The 25,990-nt window shown below is 41.6% G+C and overlaps 1 protein-coding gene across 4 annotated transcripts in view; it reads left to right on the top strand.

The window, feature by feature from the left end:
• The window catches only part of HIVEP2 (HIVEP zinc finger 2), a 134,622-nt gene that overhangs the window by 52,765 nt on the left and 55,867 nt on the right, over window positions 1-25,990 (top strand). The window contains exons 3-4 of one of the 4 annotated variants that reach the window (XM_082756095.1): window positions 5,142-5,203; window positions 17,452-17,703. The exons of 1 other annotated variant lie outside the window; for it this stretch is intronic. The gene's annotated coding sequence lies outside the window, so the exon portion shown is untranslated. The remainder of the gene's footprint in view (window positions 1-5,141; window positions 5,204-17,451; window positions 17,704-25,990) is intronic. 2 more of the 4 variants (XM_082756094.1, XM_082756096.1) reach the window with 2 other exon arrangements.

The following is a 25,990-nucleotide window of genomic DNA, read 5'->3' on the forward strand; positions in this document are numbered from 1 at the left end:
AAATGGAATGAAAAGACTCAGATAACACTTCAATGTTTCCTATGCACTTGGTCCACAAGGGCCTTGGTCCTGAAACCTCTGCCCATCTGCTTAGTCCTGCCTCCTGCAAGTGGCCAGTGACTTTCCTAAGACTGTTTGGGATCCAGGACCAGGCTGTCAGTAGCTTAACAGCTTGGTGAATATTGCCCTGGAATATGATTAGTTTGGAAGAAATACACCCATTGGTTTGGATGTGGGGAAGAGGAAGGAATGAAGATGTTGCAAGTGAAGTCTGCGTGCTGTGGCGGGCAGAAAGGCACCTCCTTCATCTCAGCAGCCAGGCAGCAACTCCTGTGAACTGTGCCGAAGTCTTTTCTTGGTCTCTTGCTCTGCTTCCCGTGTATACACAACACAGTAACTCCTGCATGGATTTTTGCGCTTGGCAGTATTTCTCTTTAGTGCCACAAAGTGAGCATTTTTCATGCAGGACCTCACAGAGCTCCGCAAGTTGTGTGCTGCCAGTGACTCAGCCCATCTGGTAGCAGCCTGCACAACTCCTACCAGGCGCCGCTCCTCAGATGCAAAGCCACACGTGAAGCCTGAGATAGCAGCAGGCTAGGGACAGGGTTACTGCGGGTAAAGAAGTCCTGTTCCCAAAGGGGTGGTGAGGGAAGAAGCTCCCTCCCTTCCAGCTCTGGTTGAAATCTTCCCCATACGGATCTTGGCCCTCCGCAGGAAGATCAGGTTGGCTTGGAAATGAGGTGTAAAAGTGGAGAGAAAGAAATGCCCCACACTGACATCCTCTGGGGCCTTGATAAAGTCAGGACACCTGTCAGCACAGGAGTACTTAAAAAATATCGTTGATGGGAGGAACTTACATGGTACTGCAAGTCACTAATAACATGAATGCAGTACAGGCACTAATTCAAGATTGCTGAAGAGTTTGCGAAGTGTCTTGACTTTGTCCCTTTGCAGACCAGCCGTTTAGCTTTCAGGAGTTTTCCAGAAACTTGTCTTGCCTTTCTTCTCAAGCACAACTGCCAGTTGCTACCTAGCAGGTTAGAAATAATAGTGACCAAGTTAAAAAATGAAAAGTCTTCTCCGTAAAGATCAGGTCATGTGCTAATGAAATGCACCTTTCTTTCAGTGGGGACACTGTTGGTTTTTTTCATAGTCTTGATTCTTAACCAAGATCTAACTTCTCATTCCACTGGAAATTTGTTGCTGGCTACTGAGGGAGCAGGGCTGCTGAATCAGAAGATCAGTTGCTCTTTTTAGTTTTTCGTTTTTTACCTTGATTGCTATTAAATTAGATATAGCGTTTGTCTATATAGATATATAGGCATGACCACCTAAAAGGTTATAACAGTCTCAAAGGAGTGTAAAGGTGCAAACAAGCAAAAGGAGTATTAGCTCAAATACTGGGAAAAAAATCGTTACGTTGAAGGCCAGTTCTCCTGATGGAAACCAGAAGAGCTGATGAGTTGGAGTAACTCAGAAGTGACCTGGACAAAACACTGTAAAATATGCCACATAGATTTTTCTTATTTGGGTATGAGATGATCTAATAAACTTTGTCCATTTCCTTTGTGATCTAATTTCTGGGGTTCTATGATCACTTTTTAAAAAGGTCATTCTATTGCCTGTATCATTGCAAACCCTCTTCCTGAAATTTTTTGGCACTTTTCACCAAAAAGGAAGACATTTACAGGAATGCAACATGGTAGTATTTTGAAGAACCCAAACAGATCTCTCCTGGCCCTTTCTCGCTGTTGTTCCAGGGTAAAATTCCCATAATTCTTGATGGGAGTTTTGCATTAAAATTTTATGGTGGCATATACTCACTAGCTACTCTTCTGAGGCCTGAGAGAGATCCATGCTCTACTCCCACAGTTGCCTTTTTCCAGTTCTTTAAAGCTACACTTGGGCTTTACAGGAAATAATAATCATGCCTACCATACTGTAACTAAAGTATTCAGACACATGAATCTTTTTCTTGACTTCCTATAAAACTGTCATTTGTAGCTTTATTTTGTTCTGGTTTGACCATAATATAAACAAGAGTTTATTAAAGTGTTAGTTTTAAGTTGAAGTTCTTTCTTGAGAATGCAAGGTCTCACAAAAATAGTATTGAAACTGCAGGTCAAAAACATGTATTAACAGAAAAATGAATAATGAGTCTGTTTTCATATGGATTTTTTAAAAAGTACAGCTTGTAGTTGAACTAAATGTACCATTTCTTCCACTGCAGCCAGGAAGCCCTCATAGACTTTTGACAGCGTCGCCAAAAAATTAATGCTTCAGCTGTTTGAAAGATATCAAAAGCTTGTTTGACAATTGTAATCTTTTCCAGGAATTTCCTTTCCCATTTTCCCTCCCTATAAAAATTGATAACAAGATGCTTGTATGGTAGAAAAGGAATGTCCGAGGTATGCCACAAAGCATTGTGCATTGCTTCCAGCCTTGCTGGATGAGGCACAAGATCTCCAGGGCTGGTAGGCCCTGGAGACGTGGAGACGTGGACACTCCGTTGTTTAAGTAGAATTTGCTCCCAGGATTATCTGCTTGCCAAGACGGTGCAGATATTTTAGTGTTTTCTAAGCCATTTTTGAGTTTTTATGTAATGTGGCAATAAACAGCAGAACTGTTGGAGGTGGCTGGGTAGGAACTCAAAGCAGTGACAGAGAAAAGGCGAGGATGGAGGAAGTGAAGAAATTACCGCATGTGTCAACGTCAGTTGACATGGCACGACCGAAGGCAAGGGAGAGCAGCCCTAGCCTGGCTTCTCCTGAATTTCTGTCCTCTGTTTCACACGCAGCAAGGTGTGACAAACCGAAACGAGGCACAGCTTGAACTTTTGTTCTGAAGCGTATCAGAAAGGCACTGGAACGCAGAGTCAAAGGTCAGATCTGTTCCTTTTTTTCTAGCAAATTCCCAAGGCAGCTGTTGATACTACTCTGTCTTTTAAGGCTAACCTTGAATAGTATTTGGTGGCACACAACATGAAATAAATAGTATTACCATGGCTGTTCTCTGATGATGGAAGGGAGATTCCACGTTGAGAAGGGTGAGGCAGTTGGGGAGGTTGCCAATAAAAAAGCCACTGTGTTTGCAGAGGGTGCCTGTGCATTCAGCAAATGCCAATTAGAGAAATGTCACTTTATGGGTATGACGGGTTATTACTGCACAAACACATGTACAATTACACAGTGGGTCAAAAGGGCAGCTAACCTCGCCTCACAGCTATTATTTTAAAGCAAACACAACTATCAGGCACACAAATATCAGGGATTGCAGAAGGGGAGCAGTAAAGTAATGAGTGTTTGGAACTGCATGCTAACGAGAAAAAAAAGTGAATGTAACAAGCCCTGGTGCTGTGGGAGGTATTTTTCACCATGTCTGCACTGCATGGATTGAAATGTCATCCTTACATACTGGAGAAGCAAACGCTTCCTTCTGTCACTTAAATAAAGTCAATATACTGTTGTGTTGTTTTGGAACTTGGAAATGGGAAAAGAATATACATTTTTTCAATTACCTGCTTTTATACCAAAATGCTTGTGTTCTGTGTGCCTTTGTAAACCAGTGTGTGTTTTTCCTTCTGTAGTGTTACAAATACCTTCATGGATGTCCCCTTCTTGCAGCCGTGAGGTAGCACTCTAGCTGACTTCAGTAGAGGGCAGTCCTGCAAGTAATGTGGTGCAAGACAAGGCCATGAGTGCTCATTACTTGCACTCTAGGTTTTTACTTATTTTTTTTACTCTTTTACTTTTTTCTTTTTTTCTCCTTTATTTTGTATGTTTTGTATGAAGCTTCATTAGAGTCAAGTCTAAAGACGCAGAAGGCTCTGTGGATGCTGTGGCTAATCTGGGTGTGTATAGGATGGCTGCACTATCTGTGGATTTCTGAATATTGCTCTAAGGCTATCAGGATTGTCTTCCCTTCTAATATGGTCTCAATCAGTGCTTCTTCAGTGCTGGCTTCTCTCTGGGTCATGAGAAAGAACACACTTCAGCAGGAATTGCATTACAGCCGGTGGCCTGAATCTTTGCTCTTACTTGACCTCGTACTTCGAGGAAGCTCAGCTGACAAATGCAGCCCAGACCATCGTGGTAACACCCTCTGTGGTGTGTGGGCTGCTGGTTAGGTTGTCCTGCTTCCATATATGCCGAGGTATTTTCACTGACAAGCTCTTTTCACAGGTTTGAAGTCACTCTGGCTTTCAAGGAGCGGCCTTGCCTAAAGTGGAAATGCGGCCTTAGCCCAAGGACCAGCTTAAACCTAGAATTTGCCGAGGCAGAACGGGGTGGCAGAAGTTAAACGGAGAGCTTTAGGTTGAAAAATTTTATGAGATCACCATCCTTTTAAATTGGTTTACACAGATGGCTGTCTGGTTTGTTGCTTTGTCCTTGCTTAATAGTAACTGTTTATGGAAAAACGAATTGCTTTGCAGAAGGAGGTCCAAAAGCTCATGCTGTTGTTTCCCTCACTGGAGATCTTCATGTTATTATGGGCATACAAGGATTTGGCCTGAAACAGAGATTAATTACGAAGCGCGCAGTGAATAATTAACCATTTGACTTGTTCCTCTGTAGTCACCGGGTTAGAAATGATTTCCCAAACTGCGGGAGATAAGAGAAGGTTATTCCTGGTTTCACAATGTCCTTATTGTTACGGCTTTGTGCTGTGTGTATTCTGACATCAGCTGATACCTACGCAAGTCGGGTCCAGCTTCTCATTCAAACCACTTCCTGGGGTTTTCTCGGGTAATGGCAGTGATTCAGAAGACACCACCGTGCCTCAGAAAGCCGCCTCTGACATGTCGCACCAGGACTGCAGGACAGGGAGCATGTGAGATTCTTAGGAAGGAGTTTTGATCTTAAAAATACCCACGTTTTTGTTTGTTCAGCATTCAAATTTAGATGCGCATTGCTTGGCTTGTGTTCTAGTGACCTATTCATAGACCAGTGGTATGTATTGTGGGGTACTCGTGATATATATGTACATGTGTGCGTGAGGCAGGAGCCTTAGACTGCCCTCCAGGCAGTCATGCTGATTTTGCATCCACAGTTGTTCCTACCTGGTAAAAAACAAGAGGAAGAAATGATTAAAACTTTTTAAAGGAAATCAAACCTAAATAATAATATTCTGTACTTTTGCAGGATTGTCTACTTAAGAAGCTGAGAGTGAGCTAGAAACATTGATGAAGCCTCTATATTGTGAGGTGGGTATGCATTTTTATTACTATTTTGCAAAAGCATAGAAAATTCAAACCATTTGCCCAAGTCCAGACAGTGCTATTTAAGAGCTCTGAACAGACTCCAGAAGTTTTCTATCCCAGCACATGTTCTGACTGATCGATACCTTATGAATAAGGTCTTCATGTGCCCTCCCGTTGAAGGAAGTGATGAGGTTTTGCATTCTGTTATCATTTGAAGAGCTTCTTTTAATTTTTGATTTCTGACTAATGGAATAAGTGACTCTCACAGATACTTGTGCTCCACTGCCTTCCTGCCCCTGGTGTGCAGTGCATTTAGATCACATTTTTGGGAGAAGGCAATTTATGATAGGGGAGTCAGTGGAAAACAAACATGTCCACTGGATCCAGGCCAAACATAGTCTGGGGTTCAGAAATGTTTAGTGCGTTTCATTACTTTTTAATTTATTTATTTATTTTAGCCTTTTGTCACGGTCAAATGCACCAGCAGGCTTTTAATAAATCCCCTTGTGTGTGAGACTTGCAACTCAGGTTTGCAGACCTATGAGGGCTGGATAATTTGAATAACTGTGAGAAGTGAAACTGAGCATTCGTAGGTCCATCAGCTACAAGCTGCAAAACCAGTGCGTTGTAATTTTGATAGTCTCTGTCATTACGGGATGCTGCATGCAAAACTGTCAGCTCTGCTTGCCCCAAACAAGAGCAGCTCGGATGTGGAGCCTCTGTGTTTTCTCATGCCGTGCTTGTCACCCACCCCAGCTCGAGGGGCCCCACTTGCAGGGGACCTGTTTTAGGCAGCAGCCTGGAGAAACTCTCTCTGAGGCTCTTCACTTAATTACAGTGGTTTCCCTTTTGGCTTTGTGAGAGAAACCCAGTGAGGGTGCTTTGCCTTCTGCTGCACTCCATTGGGATCCTGGATCTGCTGTGACAAGGAATGAGTCAGGACTGGAATTTGTCTCTTAAAGGATTTTGTTGTTTCTTTAAACTGGTGTTTGCCTTTGAAAGCCTTTTTTTTGAATAAATTACTCTGACAGTAAGTACCAGAATATATATTGATAAAACATGAATTTATGCCTGCCAGCATTTATCTGTTTTGTGTCTATTCACAAATACAGATAAATTTCCCCAGCTGCCAGTTTCTGCTTACCTGCATGAACAAAAAGCAGACAGAGTGCTGGGGCACAAGCTGAAGGTGGGTGTAGCTGAAAAGTTATATTCAAAATCTTTGTGACATCATTGTGGCTCCTCAAGTATCTTTCAGTTCATATGGAAAATGCATTTAAAATATGACACAGTTTGATGCTAATGTTAGCTTCACACTCTTCTGAAAAAGGAATGAAAATGCTCAAAGGACAAGTTGCCTATGTGCAGTTTTGGTTTCTGGGTAATATGAGTGGTGCAAAAGCTTTTGTTACCTTAGAAACTTTTTAGTAAGCAGTATGGTTGTTAATTAACATCACTTTTATTTTAAATCTGAATTTTGGACTTTGTTGAATTGGAGATGATAGGCCTACTTGTAATCTGCTCGATAGGGCTGTAACAAGTTGAGATACCTCCAGCCTGAGACTTTCAATTTTCCAAAGATAAGCACCATTTATTTTGCTCAGTTCTAAAGCATTTGAGCTCAAAATCTATGGTGAAATTTGTAATATATCATTTGACTGAAATTATGCAAATCCATTGCCGTAGCGTAATATGCTGTAAGACCTCTGGAAGGGAAACCACCCGCTTGTTCTTTCGCCGGGTGCCCACAAGTGATGCGTGGATGCACATCCTTGTGTGACAATGTCGCCTGACGCTTTGCAACCTGCCTTGCATTGCCCCAAAATCCGAGTCAGTGGCTTCACCCCTTTGGTTTGAACAGGCTCTTCAGTGTCCAAAACTGAAAAGTCACAATCTAGTGCTAGCTGCTGTAGTCATTAATCAATGATTTCGTTATTGGTTATCATTATTTTGGCTTCTGCAGTCCTGTGCGTGGGCAGCTAGTTGGTTTTCCGGTGTTGCTAGAGCTCCAGTCAGCTGAGGAGGGAGCTGAAATCATCACAGCCAATTTGGAGATTTCTTTGGAGATTCTTGAGTGCCCATGCCTTTCGAAACAAAATCCAAGGCCTCAACTTTCTATCCTTGTTGTGGCATTAGGACATGCTGTCAACTTCAGAGCAGCTAGATCAGCTTTTAAAAACATTGAGGTGGTTAAACAGAGAGAGAACCAAAGAAGGAGGAACAGAAAGCAAAAGCTGACTGGAAGAAAATTTAAAACTGCAGAAGATTCTGGAATACTTCACCTGTGCTCTGAGCTGGAACAAAACCTTGAGACTTCTCACACAGTAAGACATCTTAGTCCAGAACTCCCTAAAGGTTGCTTCAGTTTTATTTGCTGAAAAACATTGTGATAGCATGCTAGTATTCCAGCTCATCTCTTAGTCTCATTAAGGAGTAATTCATCAAGTAGTGCAATGCTACTGGTAAAATATTAGTATTGAAGTAACGTGTTATTTCATGAAGCTATATATTTCCTAAATCTTCATTTAAACCAGGGACAAAATCTGTATTTTTGTGGAACTTTTCAGTTCTACCAAAGCAGTATGTTTTATTCAGGAAACTCTTCCAGCATAAAAAATTTTGATCATTTGCACAGTTTTTCAAATTTTCTTGATTCTTACTGTATAGTTTCTGTTTTTAAAGAGAAGTGAGTTGTCTTCTTTTACTGTCCTATAGAGGCTGGGAATCCCTAGAGTTAGACGTTTACGACTGCGTATGCTTTCAGCCCGGACACGGCTGACTCCCCATTTCGGTGAGAATGTTTACAGGCAAACAGTCTCACGACTGAAAGTGCAGCTTTTTACGTGTGTATTTTGCAAGTATTGGACTTGCGCATGCTCTGCGCCGAGAAGCAAAAGCTTCGAATCCAGCCTGCAGAGAGGAAGGAATTTGTCTGTGCTACAGTGAAAGGAAGTATTCGCCGTGTTATTGTAGCGCATGGCCTTTTGCCATCTGTGATAAAGTATTTAAGGGTTGTGCACCCAAAGTCTGCTGCCCTCCTGACCCACCATCAATCACCGGCGGTACGCAAGGGTGGATGAAACACCAGCCCCGTAGGAGATCCATTGTTTCAGCCCTGCGCTGCTGCTCTGAAAGCGGAAGCCGTGGACAAAGCGTCTCCTCGTGATTCCTCCACTGCGTAGCACCGTGGGGTCTTCTCCACGTGCACCTTCTCTGGCCCCAGTGGTACTAGCCGAGGGGTACAGGCACACGTGGAAGCTGTGGGAGTGGATGAGATGAACCTCTGGGATGTTTTTATTCCATATGAAAAAAGGAGAACCAGAAACAATTATCATAACACTGAGCCTGGGCTATATCTTTACATTTATTTCACTTCTGACTATTTAGCACTGCTTATAGATGAGGTTTAAGACAGTGAATGGCCCATCATGTTCACAGCATGCTGTGAATTGCCCAGCCTCTTTGCTTTTTTTTTCTCTCTTCAAGCAGTTCTGGTTACAGAGATGCCAGCATCCTCAGTAAGTATGCCAAGAATGTACAGTTGTACTTTATACTGCTAAATTAACAGACAGGAATAGTCACACCAAACCAGATTCAGCTCCCAGATGGGAAAGCATCTCCTCTAGCCCAAATTTTAATGACATTTTTATATGAGAAAGTTTTCACCAATAGAACACGGAGTGGGATTTAAAACCAGTGCTGTTGTCTTTCTACGGTGAGGACAGGTAACTTGCAGAAAATAGCGGTGATTTTGGTTTTGATGACTGACTCGGGGTTGGAAGAGCCTGGACGTTCAGATACATTAACTCTTCTCTTAGTCCTTTAAACTATTTAAAATTTTAAAAGTTCATTTTTAGTTTATTATTTTTACTTTTCTGAGGACTAGTTTGATGTGAAACATAGGACCTGGTTCATACTTGATTTGTTACATATTTCTGTGTGTGTAGTTCTGTTAGCTTTGTGAATTTAGTTCCAATTACATTCATGGAAGTGACAGGGAAATAGAGTCCTAGGTCGCGTAACAGCAATATCAGAAGAGCTGACTCTGATTGTTGCAGTATGTGGTGCTGACGATACGAAATATTTTCACACACACATTTCTGTCTCCTAACCAGGAAGGGCCTGCTCATGGCATTATGAAATCTGCGGTCTTTATCAATTTGTCTGTGACAGCTGAAATATCGTGGGAGATTTCAGCCTCCTGCAAATTTTAACAACTGTGTGTGATGAAATGAGAATGAAGTTTTATGGTTTATTTAAAACAAGGGAAAGGTTCTTTCATTTTTGCAAACATCATACTTAAGCTACACTGAAGTCCATTGCCTGACTTCTCCTTGGAACTATTTTTGGCTCCTGCCGTGAAACTGAGTGGGTTTCACCAGAAGAAAAAGTTGAGAGGAGCATGCACAGGTGTTCAGGTGAGAAGAGGAGAATTGTCCGTGTCTGTGCCAGCCACTGCAGACACCAGAGCTCTCAGCCATTATAGGTGCTCAGATGTGTGCTCAGAGAGGTGCTTCAGACTGGATTACTTTGTGCTGTGCTCATGTTCATGGTATTTCTAGTTTTCAGTGCACTGTACTGCTCTATTCCTGTTTATAAATCTTTTAAGTGTGCACATTAAAAAAGTAATTAAATTGTCATTATAATTTATAGTATGCCTGAAGTCAATCACCTAATTAAACGGAAAGAGCAGAGAGGTAGTAGGTTCATAAGCATTTATTAAGTACTGCGATATTAATTATGCAGGACTTTTGAACCAAGCAAAAGAGGAAAGAATGGAAACACCAATCTAAAAGGACCTTCCATTGCTGCCCTTCTCAATTTAATAATATGAGACCTCCCCCCCAGTTAGTAAGACAACACTAATGCTTTCTTTTTGTTAATTTTTAATGAAATTTTGATGGATTTTTTTTAATGACGATCACTTGCAGCATTTTCCTGTAATATTTTTTAAAGAATAATCTCCCTGCGTGGGAGCCTATAAATATGTGAGTAGAATTGGAAGATACATTTAGAGCTACGGTTTGGGCCAGATTGTGCAGGAATAGTCTCTCTTGCTCATCATTTCACAGATCATCACAAGGGCAGTGGAGCGTGTGTCAGTTGCATGGGCAGCCTCCAAAAAAGAGCTTGGGGATGCTGAAGGTTGGGGGCTGATCCCAAGAGAGAGTGCTCATCCAGAAGAGCAGAGGGGACAGGTCGGGACACTGTGGTTATGAGGACATTTGCTCTTTCATTGCAACCTTTCTCCCATCTCTAGCTGTGAACCCATGTCACTTGGTGAAAGAGTTGCTGGCCAGCGCTGGGTTGTACATTGGGGTGCAGGGAATGGATGTGCGATACATTTCTGAGCTTGGTGAACAGGCCACTGACTGGGCTTTATTTGTGTCCTGCTGTCTGTGGGGAAGGAACACCATTGCTTTTTTCCTACAAGAACTTATGGCAAAAAAGAAGTCTCTCTCCCAGCTCATTAGCAGTGACACCCTTATAAGACCTTTAGGTCTTTTTGAAAAATTGCCAAAAAACCTTCCATATAAATGGACAGGTGTTAGAGATTTACCTACTCCTGTCATTATCAGTTTGTTGTAGCCCAATTTGGAGCCTAATTACCCAGGCATCACTTTACCTTGGAATATATTAAATAGCAATTCACTGGCAATGCATAAGCACAACCTATAGGCAACATCTAGAAGTTGGGCCTGACTTATTTGAAAACTGTAGACCCAGTTCAATAACCTGTTTTTTTCTGGAAAAATTTGAGATTGTGTGATTGGAATGTAAATCCCTGCTGAAGGCTGTTTCTGTTTGCAATCTTTAAGAGGCTGCACAAAATTGACAGAAAAAAAAAAAAAAAAAAAAAAAAAACCTAGACTGAACAATCAAAAAAATGTACTGTGCATAGCTGCTTCTTCTATACAGAAAACATTGAATCCATTTGACCACGAGTGCTGCAAATTTATGTACCAAGTTGTTTTGCTTAAGGATGCAGAGGATTGTATGCCAAGGCCTGATGCAGCTATGGTGCAGGCAGCAGTTTAATTTGCAGCGCCACTTCCTTGTCCCAGGCACCTGCTGAAGCATGGGCTTACATATGTGGCTAGAGGGAGATTATGACTCGTAATCCAATGAAATCAGTAAGTTTTGCTGCTGTTTCAAAAGATGCAATTGGGATTCCCTTTATAGCAAAGATAAATTTTTACCATATATGGAGCAAATCAAATTATTGACAGCTCTTGATCTCAGTACTCATAATTACCCTATAATGAGCACATTCATTACACTTCAGGTTAGCAACGCAGCAGCATTATATAAGGAATGTAACTTGACAGTTGTCTGGAAAGCAAACCCACATACATATAAGTGGTAGTGGCCTAACCTAGGTCTCAGATGATATAAGTTGGGTTATATAATTCATTTATGGTCAATAAGCCGGTTTTCTGAGCTGCATATTGGAGAGTTAACGCTTGTCTGTTCGTATCAGATATTACTGCTCTTTCTTCAATGCATAAGTTGCTTGTGCCACGCTATTGTTAAGCATGTTTTCAGCTTTGTGTGTTGGCAGCAGGCAAAGGTTGTCCTGGCAGTGATGTGCTCTGTTTGCTGAAATGGTGAAAAATAAGAAAAAACAAACCTTCTTGTTACTGATTCTGAAAACAGGTTGGATGGGTAATGTATTGCAGATGTTTGAAATGACTGCGGAGTAAGCCATTGGGATGCCCTCTGCCAATTTCATTGTCAAGACAGAGAAAAAAAAGTTTTCAAGTATCAGAGCCTCTTCTTCACCACTTCCTTTAGGCATATATTTTCATTAGAAACATTGATTTGTTTTATGTTATGGGTAAGTAATTGATTTCAAGTCCCAAATTCTACTTAAATGCATGTGCTTTATGATACAACGATACACCAAATGAAGAGAGTGTCCAAGCGTATGGTACCATTGCCATGTCTGGAGCCTGACTAGTCATATCAGAAACAGCTTGGAAGCAGGTAAATTGGATCCTGCTAGTGGACCTTAGTGTGTACTCATCAGCCTTCAGATATTCTGTGTAAATGCTCAGATAATCTTTGTGCTGATACAGCTTTACTCCTAGCAGTGCCTAATCTCTAATTGGAAGTGTATGTTTATGTAAGGAGGTAAAACTCCTTGATCAAGTTTGGGTGGGAGCCCCCTGGAATTATGGAGCACATCCTGCAGAAGAGCAGCATTAAGTTCCAAGTATCTCATTACTGTGCCTATTGGTTTTGTATGCGTGATTTGCTCCAGGTGTTTCTTGGGAGTACAATATTAAATTTGAAAGAACAAATGCCACTATAAAGCAGGGAGATGTGTAATGACACATTTGTAACTTCAAGCCTCATAAAATAAATTCCTAACTAGACTTGGTGCAAACATTTCAAATCCCCTTCAGTCCATAACATCAAGAGCCAAAAGGTAACCTCAATTCATAGAACTGCTCAGCAAGATGGGGGGAGCCCAAAGTCAAGATAAAAGAGTGTTTGAGACAAGAAGTATAGGTATGTTGAGTCTGGAGAAGGTGTAATTCAGAACTATAACTATACATATGCATCCAAAAGAGTTGGAAATAATGGGGCAAGGTATCCTCAGATGTTGTTGAAGAGAAAAGGGGGAACAATGCTGTTAATAAGCTGCAGCAGGGAGTATTTTGCTAGACCGTTCGATATGGGAAAGGGGTTACTACTGTGCAACATTTAGGTCAGTGGAGCAAACTGCCATGGGAGGGTGCGGAGTCTGTCATGGCTAGACTAGATGCGCGTCTATGATAGATGATCTAGGACGACCCATATAGAGGTTGCTTCCAGCCCAAATGTTTTATGTGATTTTTGTTCTCTTCAGGTACTACTCTTGACAGATTGGCTTGTTCTTCCAGTCAGGATGTGAATTATTACAGCCCTACTGACAAAAAAGCCCTCTGTGCTAAGAACAGCATATAAGCTAGAAATATTATGAATATTACTTTGCTTGTTGTAACAGATATAACATGCCAAGTAATTATTACGTAAACTCAGTGGTGTGGTACTGCTTATGAATAACCTCTTGTATCTGTAGTAAGTATTTAGATTATTTTTTAAAAACATTTTTTTCTTCTCTCTTAGAATTAAACTTTTTTTTTTTTTTTTCCACAGAAATGTATTGCTATTTTAAGGTTGGGAAATGTATAAAATTTTAGTGAATAATATTATGCAGAAGGTGAGAAACGCTCTGTATTCCTATGACCATAGAAGTTTATCTTTCCTCTTACAAGCATTCATCACAGTCATAGCTCCCAGGGAAGGGTTTATGGGACCTACAGATTAGTAGGTCAACGCACATGTGTGTTTTGTGTGTGTACACGTAGTATACACAATATATGTAATAGTGGGGTAGTGTTACTCAACTGTTACTGTAGTCAGTGGGATTTTTGATTGATTCCAGGGCACAGAAGATGTTTTTTCTATTTCAGGTTATGGTTTCTTTCATGACAGTTTATTGTTCAAAAGCAGGTTGTATTGTTGAGTAATTAAAATTGGTGCATAGAGGAAGACTCACTTTTACCAATAGGAGAAACATAATGTACAGCTAACCACCCATAGCAGGAAAAAATATTTCTCTTTGGGCTCAGTCCAGGTTCCATTGACTTTTACGATATTTGGATGAAGCTTTCTAATCATGTTGCTGTAATGATCTGCAAACCCACTGGGGACTTTACTGCTCCTTGCCAGGACTAGTCGTAATGAAATGATATGAAAAACATTGGCACGTAGGTGCAGAAACACAGCTCTGCAGTTCAAGTTAAGGATTTCTTTCATTTGTCAGAAAGAGGAGAAGCCCCAACATGAATAATAATGACTGTGTTTACTTAACCCCTTTAAAACCCATTTGAAAGTATTGGGGGATCGGAGTATTAGTAAGCAATACTTAGAGGAGCAGTGAGAGATGCTTTAACCTATCCTGAGGACATGCAGCTGGGAAGATCAAGTGTGGTGTGCTGGCCTCTAGCCTTCCCCTCGTGTCTGTTGACCCTGCTCATCTCCCATCATCAAGTAGCCTTGATAGAATAATAGCGGATTTTCTCTGAATGCTTACTTTTTTTTTTTTTTTTTTTTTTTTTTTTTAATAAATATAATTTAAGCTGCTTTTGCTGGTCACAAAGGTTCTGGAATGGCACGATAACTGTTTGGGACACAATTGACTGAATTTTAATATATCTATTTGCACTTCCTGAATCAGAATCTGTGGTGTTCATCTCTGGAAACACTGAAGTGGGACTTTGAATATCTCTTTGGAGATGTAGAATTCAGTGGGGGTCTTTTCTGTCCTTTTTTGATCTAACCTATCTTCTTCCTCAGTTTTGAATTGTGTCTGAGTTTCTGAATGATCACTGTTGTTTGTTCTGCCTTTTGTTTTCCTCATGAGAAGCCTTTAACTTGATTTCTTATGTTTCTTAGCAGTGGCATTATGTTTTCCTGGCAGAAACACTTTTGCTGTTTAGCATGTTGACTGTGCTGTCTGAAAGTGTTTTAGGTCCGATGCTCGCTCTTGGCTCCTTTCCTAGGGCAGTTTTTCCTCGGTTGGACTTTCCACAGTCAGTGTGGCCTCTTACCATTTTCCTGTTTTCTATTAATTTTTGAGCAGAAGCCCTAACATAGAGTGAAGCCTTGAGGTTTTAAGGGGACAAGTCCTGGTGGAATTGCCACCTTCCAGTCTTTACTCTTTTGCCTGCAGCTGCACTAAACCTCTGCTGAACACAGTAGAGAGAGCAAAGACAGCTTGAAACCAGGTTTCCAATGGGGTATCAGTGTGAGCTGGCATCAGATTCTTGGACAGAGACGTGAATAAATTCAGAGGAGGCTCTGCTCACACACATTGCCATTTGTATTTCAAAGGTAAATAATTTTCTTCTCTAAAATATGTTGTTTTAGTGACCTTTTGGGGGATGTTAAAGGTAGTTTAGAGAGGGATCATTTTAGTACACTGTTTAATAGTCTTTATTTTGTTATGGCTCTGTTGTCTGAGCCATCACAAAAGGATATCAGGGTGGTACTTTTACCACAACAATGTTTTCAAGTCTTGAAAATTCAGGATAAAACCTGTCTATCTGCCCTAAAGTAATGAGTCTACTGTCAAGTACAAAATCATGGTTAATTGTTATTTATGGCTCTTAAGTTCAGTAGGGTTCCTGGTAAGTTCATTTCTTCAGCTAGCACAGTAATGATACAGAATTTTAAACTTTCCTTCATGCCTTTTCTATCAGTCTTCATCTGTGCTACAGATCTCAGATACTGGACAGGTATTGCCTTTGCATGGGGCTGCAGAGGTTGAAGATGACACTCTGTCCGTGGACCATCATTGCTAATTAGCTGGAAATTACTACTCTACCACTCTAACTGTTGAAAGAGTCGCACAAGGGCTCTGTTTCTTACTGCAGGCAAAGCCATCTGGGTTGGCTTCAGTGGCTACTGAAGGTCAGTGGAGTGCTCAGACTGACTGAAATAGGAACATGAGCCTCTGGCCAGCAAGAAGTGACAGTGGAGACAGGAGCACCTTCAAATGGGGACAGGAGCTGGAGGAAGGAGAGTACTTCTGTCATGGGTCTTAGCAGCACTAGTTTTCCTTTAAATGAGGCATGCTGGGGTAGATCAGATAGCTCAATATTGTGTATTTTCCTCCATGATGACAGCAGAATTGGTTGAAATCCATAAGCAAAAGCATACCAGAACCTGTCACGTAACTATGTTTGCAGGAGCTTTCCACTGTCCTTCAAAACCTAGCCTTTTCTCTGAGAAGATTCTCCAGGCTGTTGACTACATTTCTGAGAGCTGCAGTGTCCTCGGCGATGATTGCGTCAGGACCATCAGTTGTTATTTCTAGGTCCTCAATTTTCTTTTCAGCCTCCTGCTGTTTTAATCCCAAACCTTCAAGCTTCCTGCCCATGGAAACCATAGTAGCCTGGATTAGGTCCAACCTTCCAGAAATACGTACTGCATGCCTTGTAAAGAAATTAGATAATACTGGGTGGGCAAGGACTGCAGCTCTAGACATGCCAAAGCAAAGGCAGGTAAGCCCTTTTACCAGGCTGCAAGCTGTATATGTAGAGGCTGCCAGATCCCTCACGGATCTTAATTTCCTCAAGGGCATGTTAAAGTCACTGCCCCTTCTCTTACAAAAATCATAGATGACAGTGTTAAAATCTTAAATCACTTGGGTGATGGTGAACAGTAGGACAGAGCACACCTGGAAAATATCTTTTCAGACAGCTCCTGAAAACAGATCCACGTGATAATTTCTTGAAAACACATCTGAAGTCAGCTGTATTTTTCATCATCATAGTGAACGTGGTTGTTTTTTTAAAGCTGTCCCTATAGTCCAAGGCGCTTGGTTTGGTGCAGTTTGTCCTTTCTTGCTGTACGCTGTGCAGATGGGAAGAGAGGGCTCGGGTGGTCCTCCCTTCCCGGCACAGGAGAAGGCTGCAGGAGGCAGAACCACACAGCCCCCCACTTCCCCCTCCCCGTGACCCCAGGGAAGAGTGGGTGTGCTGCCTGGGCTGTGCCTGCTGCCGTGGGCAGGGCCGGGGGGAGCTTTCCCTTCCCTAAAGGTGGTCAAGCAGCAGCTAGGGTCAGTAGGAGGCATGCTAGGGACTGCTTTTTGTTGTGGAAATAGTGTAACCTTTCTGATCCGGGCACCTCTGCATTTCTGCAAAATGTAATCGTGAATGTAAGATTTCCTGCTAGCAGCAGAGGCCAGTGTTGAAATCTTTATGTAGGACTTTTCACTCCAGTCACAGGAATAACACTCCTGTTCCACAGATTTTTGCTGTCGTAACTATCTCGGCCAAAGGTGTAATGAGGCTTGATCCTTGATGTGATCCCTGACTGACGCAAAGCTCCCACTGTTCATACACTTATGACAAACCTCTATTTTTACAGAAACATTTTTGGCTTACTGGATGAGGGAAGAGGGACCTTAGAAAAAAGCTGTGCCAGCAACTAATATGATTTTGCTGGTACGAATGAAGCCTGTGCCAGGAACACACTGTCAGTACAGTTTGCTAGGACAGCTGCACCAGCCGAGCTATCCTATTCTGGATACAGCCTTGTCTTCTGTTCCAGTTTGTCATGCATGATTTATCTTTCTGTCACCTCTTCAGGTCCCTAGGCACCTCTCAGCATAAAAAGAAATTAAAACACAATACATATGAGTCTGCTCTGTATTGGAGCCTCGACCTTTAATGTATCACATTTTTGTATTACAGCTTTGCCAGCAAATAGGCTGTCCTACTAGAATCACTACTGCTGGAGTGATCTGTAGAGGTCCTACCTCAGCCATGCTTCAGATATATTTGCTTCCACCTACAAACTCTCAAGCTGCTTGAAATGCCTTTGAGAGGAGACAAGGTTTTCAGATTGCCTGGGAGATCATAACCCAGAACTGCAGCAGTCCAGTGGGGTAAAAAAACTGCCATCAAAAATCTGAGAAAACACTCCGACAACCCAAGCATCAGAAGGTTTGCTTAGTGTTTTGTCCTGTTATGAGAGTTTAATTTTTATCATTTGATTAATTTTTGGTGTTTTTCTCTGCCCCCACTTTGCTTCTCTCATTACATTTTCCTTCCTTTTCTAAAGAAAGTGCTGGCATCTTGCTCCATGATTTCGTGGCTGCATTCCTCCTGAGCAGACCGGTGTGTCGCTCTGACAATATGGTTCACAGTTAGGCTCCGTAGATCAATAAACCATCTCGGTTAGTTGCTCAGCATATCAGATTTGAATTTTAAAAATCCACGGTCGCACTTAGAATACCACAGAGGCCAAAACCTGATGTAATTTTTAAGAGGCACCTGAAGAATTGCTCTATATTTCAGTCTGCCAGCATCTGACCAGTTCACTGTTTGATTGGGTTTTAGTCTCCTGTTTTTCTCTGCAGCTATTGAAGGTATTTTTTAATTTTTTTTTTCTTTCTTTTTTTTTTTTTTTTTCCTCCTCCAAGAGACAGACAACTGTGTCTTTAAAGAAACAAAACAACTGTGTCAACAGATGGGAGAGAAAATGCTGTGTCTGAAATAGTGCTAGGAATAAACCGTGTTAAAAATAGGTAGTCTTGCCACAACTGTTTCTTGGGCCAATGTGGAAATCCTCCCTTCCCATACTAGCGTGCTATCAAAACTACTAAAACCGTGCTAGAAAAACTGCCAAATTAGTCTATAAAATGTTGCTAGAATAATAACGACCCTTTTCCTGTCTGATTGTAACAGCCAGGCTAGTAAAGGGGAGAGGCTAAGAGAGCTGTGCTGCCAAGGGAGAGCTTGTAACAATTCCTTTAATTGACCCCTGGCCAGCAGCAACTAAAACACAGTTCTTGGAGCTGTGGACATAGATTTTAATGAGGTGGCCCCCTTTGCCCCCCAGCTGTGCTAGGACAACTGTGTAACAAGGAACTAGAGGGTGTCAGAGGCTTGCCCCTTAGATGCATAATTTTGCTACTAGGTATGGAGGAAAATAATTTGCCTGACCCACAACTATCTGGGGAGAACCTATGGCAGTTTTGCTAGCAAGTTGTGTTTGTTCTTTTTTTTTGAAAAAAAAAAAAAAAAAAAAAAAAAAAGAAAACTCCTGCCCTCCCCAAAATAGGAAAGCAAGCCAAACTGTGCTTAAACGTGGTTGCTACTAGCAGAATTACAGCTGCAGTTTAGACATTGCATTTCTGCTTTCCATCTGTTGTCTCACTTATTTTTTCAGTCTGTCTCCTTGCTTTCAATTGTCTCTTCTGTGTCTCAGTTTATCCAATTTTCAGGGCTGGCCAGCCATTTCAGCATTATCGCTGTCCTAATGGCTGTAAGAAGAGCAGAGAAGCTCTTCACTAAATGATTTCTTTTTTTTTTTTCCACAATGCCTCTCTGCTTTGTTTGTTTGGGTTTTGTTTGCGCTTGGTGCTCTATGTTGTGTCATCTCGAAAGAGAGGAGATGTTTGCATAATGTGTGTTTTGCTATAGTTGTTTAATTCCTGCAAACATTTATACTATACGGCTCATGGTGCCTTTGGGGCAAGGACAGACTGTAACCTCAGGGAGTGAATCAGGTCTTTGACCCTGCTCCTCACCCCTCCGGCAGCCTGGAGGGGCTGGAGGACAGGTAGAGCCTGGGCTTCTGCCCAGGGAGACCCACTGTGGAGGAAGCAGCCTTGGGCAGCTAAGCATGATTTCAGGCAACCCCAAGGCATTTTTTATTTATTCGTGACCTCTGAGATAGGGCAAAACATGAAGGTAAATAAGGCCCTTCCATCTGGGGAGAAGGGCAGCAGTAGGCGAGCGGTACAGCCTGCGACCGAGTGCAAATTCCTCATGACCTGGTGCAGCCCTGCTGTTTGCAATAGGCTTTCCCTTTCCCTCGTCTGCAGTCGAGGAATGCTCCTGGGGATCCATGCTTGCCTGGAAGTTGTCTCTGTTAGATTAATGTTTCTTGCTGAGACTAAAGGAAGTCTAAAGGAAAAGAAAAGACTTTAGAGACTGCCCAGTTTACTTCATTGCATCTAGGAAAGAGCCACATTCCTTATGAAATCTTGTGTTCATTTTTTTTTTCTACTCTTTCCTCATTCTCATGTGAGGGAAATGGAAATGGAGGAGTCTATATGCCCATGATTTTTACTTTCTCTTTTGGTAGATAAGGAGGCATCATCTCCTCCTGCCTCCGTGGTTCCCTGCAATTTGTGGGAAGTGTGCATGTTTGTCTGTGTCCAAATAATGCCCCACTTTTTGTTTTGGTTTTGCTTAATCGATCTATGGATGAATTAAAAAGACTAGTATTTGTGTAGGTGACAGTTTGATTAACAGCTGAATTTGACCTTCTTCCAGTACGATGAGCTCAGAAGAAAATTTTTGGTGTTACATCCTGAGTCTGTGAAAAAAATATATTCAGAAGGATGCATGCCATCTATTCACTTTTGACTCGAGCACACGCTTTGCTTTGCTGAGTTGGCTCTACTGATTAGAGATGGAATTAAGCATAAGCTTAAATGACTTGCTCAGCTGTGACTGAGGTTGCATAATTTGTCTGCTCATTTTCCTCGAGCTTTCCTACTGAATTCAGTGAGAGTAGAATCAGGCCATGGCGATGGAGAGGTGATGCGGGTGTAATTGGCAGGATATGCCAATTAAAACTTAGTCCTTTTGTATTGTAAAATGAAATTTTTCTTTCTTGTTATGGCCAATTTCAAATTATGCTCTTGAATTCTGGTCAGATCAGTGTTGTTTCATGGGAAAGTATAGCAAAACATTATTGCTTTAGCTGCAGGAATATATAAATTGGATCCCTCAAAGCTCTCCTATAGCTGTAACCAGGCTAACTGCTATTGGGCTGCCTCATTTTTCAGACCATTTCATTCTTGGGCTGGACACCAAAATCATTAGAAAACATTTACTGGCAGTATTTAATAGCATATTAAAAACAAACAACAAGAACCAAAAAATAAAAAACACCAGACATTTGTGATGCACCACTAATCTATTGGTAATGTGTTTAGCTCCACTCCACCACACATACAGGGGAATAAATTGAAGTGATTAAAATAAAAGTGATTAAAAAAAACAAAAAAACTTCATATTTCTAGCCTTTTTTTCCTTTTTCTGAGAGTCCATGGTGATAGCAGGAGGTGAAAAATTGCAAACAAAATTAAGAAGAAGTTCAAGTTAGCTGTGGAGCCAGAAGTGTGATTCAGGAGCTGAAAATATCTCTGCGCTTCATGCATCAAACTCAAACACTGTGCTTTGGCAACGCCCCCTGGATCAGAAACAGAGTTTGAGGTCATTCCTCCTCCAGCCTGCCATGTATGGATAGGGCCCACGCTCATGACAAATTACCGACTTAGTGAGCGAGCACCAAGAGCACAGTGACATCAGCGCAGAGGGATCTTGCCTCACAGTGGAGGACAGAGGACTCCACGGCCTTCTTTCTCCTGTCTTTCTTTAGACCTGGAGGGGCAGTGTGGAGGCACTGGGAATGAGGACACTTTAAACATTCCCTTTCTAGATGTGTGGAAGTGGCAAGAGGCAGAGAAGGAATGTACCCACCTCCTTGTAAAGAAGTTGTGCAGCATCCTGCTAACAAGGATTCTGGTCAGAAGTGTATTTGTGGCCCATTCAGATTTCTAGGACAAATCATAGACCCATAGAATGGTTTGGGTTGGAAGGGACCTTAAAGGCCACTTAGTTCCAACCCCCTGCCATGGGCAGGGACACCTCCCACCAGACCAGGTTCCCAAAGCCCCATCCAGCCTGGCCTTGAGCACCTCCAGGGATGGGGCATCCACAGCTTCTCTGGGCAACCTGCGCCTCTAAGAAAAGAGTTTTATTCCAACATCTCATCAAAATCTCCCCTTTTAGTTTAAAACCATTCCCCCTTGCCCTATCATCTGCCCAAGTAAAAAGTTGCTCTCCGTCTTTTTTATAAGACCCCTTTAAGTACTGAAAGACCGCTATGATGTCTCTCTCCCCAGAGCTTTCTCTTCTCCAGGTGAACATACCCAGCTTTCTCAGCCTGTCTTCATAGGAGAGATGCTCCAGCCCTCTTAATCTTGTGGCTTTAAACATATGATGCACCTGCTCGTGGTGGTGCTTTGCTGTGGACGCAGACCTGAAAAGACAGTAGTTCATGCTGTGCTGTACAGGTCTTTGCAACCAGAAGCACAGTGTCAGAGACTGATCTCAGAGTGCCTTGAATGAAGTCTGTGCTTTGACTTAACACTGGCCTTGCTAAGGTTTTAATTTTATTTTATAGAAAGTAATGGCTAGATTTTGCAGGTAACTACAACCAAAACTCTGTAAACAGACCCCAAGACCTTTGAATCCTCTGCTGACAAATTTCTGTTGTTCCCAGTCATTTCAGTTCCCTTCTGTCCTGCATGTCTGCCTTGTTACCAACTTCTCAGGGGCAAGTGAGCACTCATCCTGCTGAGCTTGTCCAGTGCTGCTGCCAGTGCTTTGCCATGGCATTGAACAAGGTGCCTGTGGGGATGGTCTTTCCAGTGAGATTGTTCTGGCAGCCCAAGTGTTTGTCATGGGCTTGTAGGGCACCTGCTGCATTACAGCCCACCTGCTTGGCAGCTATCAGTGGCTCTGCTTTGGTTTCTTCATGGTGTGTGGGGCTGTACTTTTTTTTAATTTAAATTTTATCTTTTTCCCCCAAGGTGCGGGTGTCATAGCAGGGTAGTCACAGAATCACAGCATGGTTGAGGTTGGAAGGGACCTCTGGAGGAAGCCTGCTGGTCCCACCCTCCTGCTCAGGAATGGCCACCTAGAACAGCTTGCCCAGTTGTTCAAAGAGGGAAGAAAAAACAAGACACTGGTGCAGGGGGTTCCTCAGGGTGGTTTTTCTGAAGCTTGTTTGGATCACTTAGAGCATGAGCTTTACCAGGAACCCTATCCTGGGCTCAGCTGAGACCTGCTGTTCTTGCCTCTGCCCCCTCCCAGATGATCGCGAAAGGTACTCACGTCTTTGTGCAAGCTGCCTGCCCAAACAGCACGATCCTCTTGGCAACAGCAGACTAGACAAATGGGTTGAGCAACATGTGTATGTGGACACAGTGTCAATTGTCAGCCTGACCATTGTCTAAAAGCATCAAGCCTGGTTAGCTGAGGGCACTGATCTCAGCTGGCAGTGTCTAAACTGCTATTTGCAGTGAGGTTATGGACCTATACTTAGGGGGATGTGCTCTTGCTAATTTAGCTCCTGGCTGAAGTGGAAAAAAAAGTAACCCAAAATCATAGTTCCAGCGCTAGCAGCAAAACAGGATCCTGCACATTGTGGATTTTGGCTATAAAAGAAATAACCTAGAGAGGGTCCAATGCTCCATATAATGCTGTCAAAGAAATCAGGCATTTGATTTTCATAAAGTGGATCACTTATGTGTAAGGTAAACAAAATTCATAGGTGATGTTCCAAAAGTCACTTGGCATAATATATCTATTAGATAAATTTTGTTACTGCTAACTTTCTGGAGAGCCTGAGAGGTAACAAGCAGCTCCACAAACATAGACATGCATTAGTATGTATGGTTATCTTTAGTTGCATAATATGTATACATATGCATATATACATATACACATACATGCATATATGTGCAAACATCTGCATGCGTATGAATTTGTAAATTAATACATTTCAACAAATGAAAAATGATGCAAAGTTTTCTTGGTGCTCTTTGCATTCAGATCTGCAGCACGGTGCTAGCATGCAGAAACCAAAATACCAAAATGAAGACAAGCTGTGAACACAAAATTTTAATGGGCTGTCACACTCCTATTGAGAAAAATGTGGAAAACAAAGAAAGCATAAATACAGAAAAAATATATTTGGCTTCACATTTATGTTTCAGTAATGAAGATGAAAATGTTTACAGCATAGAGACATTTGATTAAAATATATATATACCTTTAAATTTGGAAGTAGTTCAAGATTTGATCCATTAATTTCAGCAAACTGCTTGTAGGAAAGCATATTTCTGCAGCATCAAAGGCTTCCAGAGTGACCTGGAATTAGGAGGGTAAAGGTAGAGGCACTGTAAGTATTTTAATTCATCTATTCACAGGTGATTTGCGTGAACACATTAAGTGAGAACACCAGTATAGTAATGGGAGTAATTTTCTTTCACTTCTTCCAAATTCAATTGCATACGATATGATTGCATTTGATCAGGATGTGAACGTCATTTCTCAGATGATTGTGTTCTGCCATTGATCATATGAAGTCAATTTAAAGCATGACATTGCTTTTACCTTCCTCAAGTAGGGAGGCATTTTTACTTCTAGTCTTAGCTGCTGTAGATATCAATTTGTGTATATAATAAATTGTGCTTTGTTTAGAGAGCGATAACTGTAAAATATTGCCCATTCAGAGAGTAAGTACTGAGACCGAGATTGATGTCTGGAGCTTAATGCATCATAGCGTCAATCAAGCAAGTTCTAGACTTCTTACTCCTCCCAATGCGGACTCTTATTCACAGAATTCTCTGGACTTTGTGTTTGAAAAGGAGAAAGAGCAAAGAGAAAAGTCAAAATGGGCTGTTTCACATATATAAAGGAGGGGTTTGAACCTATGGAAAAGAAGTGGGAGATTTGCTTATTGCCTCAGTGCTTTGAGTTACCAGCCATGAATTTGAGCCCTGGGGTGGAAAGCTGCAGAAGTGTGCGAATTTTTCTACCTGTGTTGTGTGGATCGTCTTTGGTACGAGCAATCTTATAGACCTGGTCAATCTGAGTCCTTAAGTGAATTCCCTTTCCATGGTAAGGTACAGTCTGTGCTGGAATGATACCTGCTGCAAGCCAGTTAAGGAGTAACAGAGGCAAGGCTTTATTTGCCCTTTGTACTCTTGAGGCAATTTCACCCATTTATTGTGCTATTTCAAAACCTTAGAATAATTAGCAGTAAAATAAATATTTGCCAGTTTTTCCTTAAACTTTAGTTTTTCATTAAAATACACATTAGATTTCTGATATATTTTTACCTTGTAAAGTGCACAGGAATCTTCCTCTCATACCTCCTCAATTAACTGAACAGTGACAGTGTAACAGAAATATAAGGAGTAACACAAAACAAAGTGATCGTTGATCCATGAAATGAATTAATCTTTGTGGTCAGATGCTGCCAATGCCTACTGCTACATTTTTGTTTCACTACTGAAGGTGTAGTTATACAATCAGAGTGATTAGTGGAACTGCCAGGGGAGAGTCTAGCACTCTTTTCAAAAGCAGATGGTAAGAGTCATCATCAGAGTACCTCTGCCTTCGTGTTTCCAAGTCCCATGTAAAAGGCTAATCCCTGAGTGTATGAGCTACAAAGTTCAAATTGAAAAAAGTCTTCTGAGCTGTAAATCATGCCATGCTTCTCATACTCTCATTCCCCTTCTGATGTGCTTGTTTAATCTTAGTCTCCATGGCTGGCAAACAACAGCAGTATATTAAAAGTCTTGACCAGATATGACCAAATGCTAGGAAATGATCTGCAATGGTTGTTGCATTGTTGCCTTTCTTTGCTGGGCTGTTGTTAAAGGAACTCGTCTTCTTTCGCTTCCAAACAACCGAGGATTGCACAAGTTTTTACGAATGCAATGATAAAAACAAATTAAAAGTTCCTGGTTTTAGTATCACAACAAAGCCTCTGGGAGCTTTAATTGGGCAGTAAAATTGTGTTTGATGGCACGTGCATCATCTGGAGTTGTTAGAGGCTCTGTCGGTTGGCTGTTCCCTCAGAGCATGTATTCTTTGTTAGCTCCAACATTTCTGTAAGGTTGTTAAGTTAGTAAGGAAAGGCATTAGTACTGTCTAGACAAAATCATACTGTCCTTAACCAGAACTTTGGATAATATTTTACCTAATTATAAGTAAAGATTAAGCTTTTTAAATACTCAGAAACTGACCCAACTTTCATGGAAGTCAGGTGGAGTCTTTCACACTTGGATCTGACCCTAATGTATCCATTGAGGAATGCCGCTGAAGACAGTGAAGTCTACCGCATGAGTGAATATGCTGACTCGCATCAGTTAAAAGCTAAAAGAGAAATTGGTGAAAACAGGATATAGCATTCCTCATGGATTTCAGTTCAAAGACTTTTTTGAAGCTGGAACAGCAGTATGAGTTTGTGTCATAAATGATATATTTCACTTATGTTTTTGTTGTCTTTTAATGGAAGTCCCCTCTGTTCCTCCCAGCTTGCTATTGAGAGTATTTAGTCTAAATGAGCCCCTTGTCTTTGGGTTGGGGGCAAGATAAACAGATTTGCAATTCATGTTCATTAGAAAAAGCTTTA

Source organism: Aythya marila (genome assembly GCF_965140915.1).
Source record: "Aythya marila genome assembly, chromosome: 3".
NCBI classification, from domain to species: Eukaryota; Metazoa; Chordata; class Aves; order Anseriformes; family Anatidae; genus Aythya; species Aythya marila.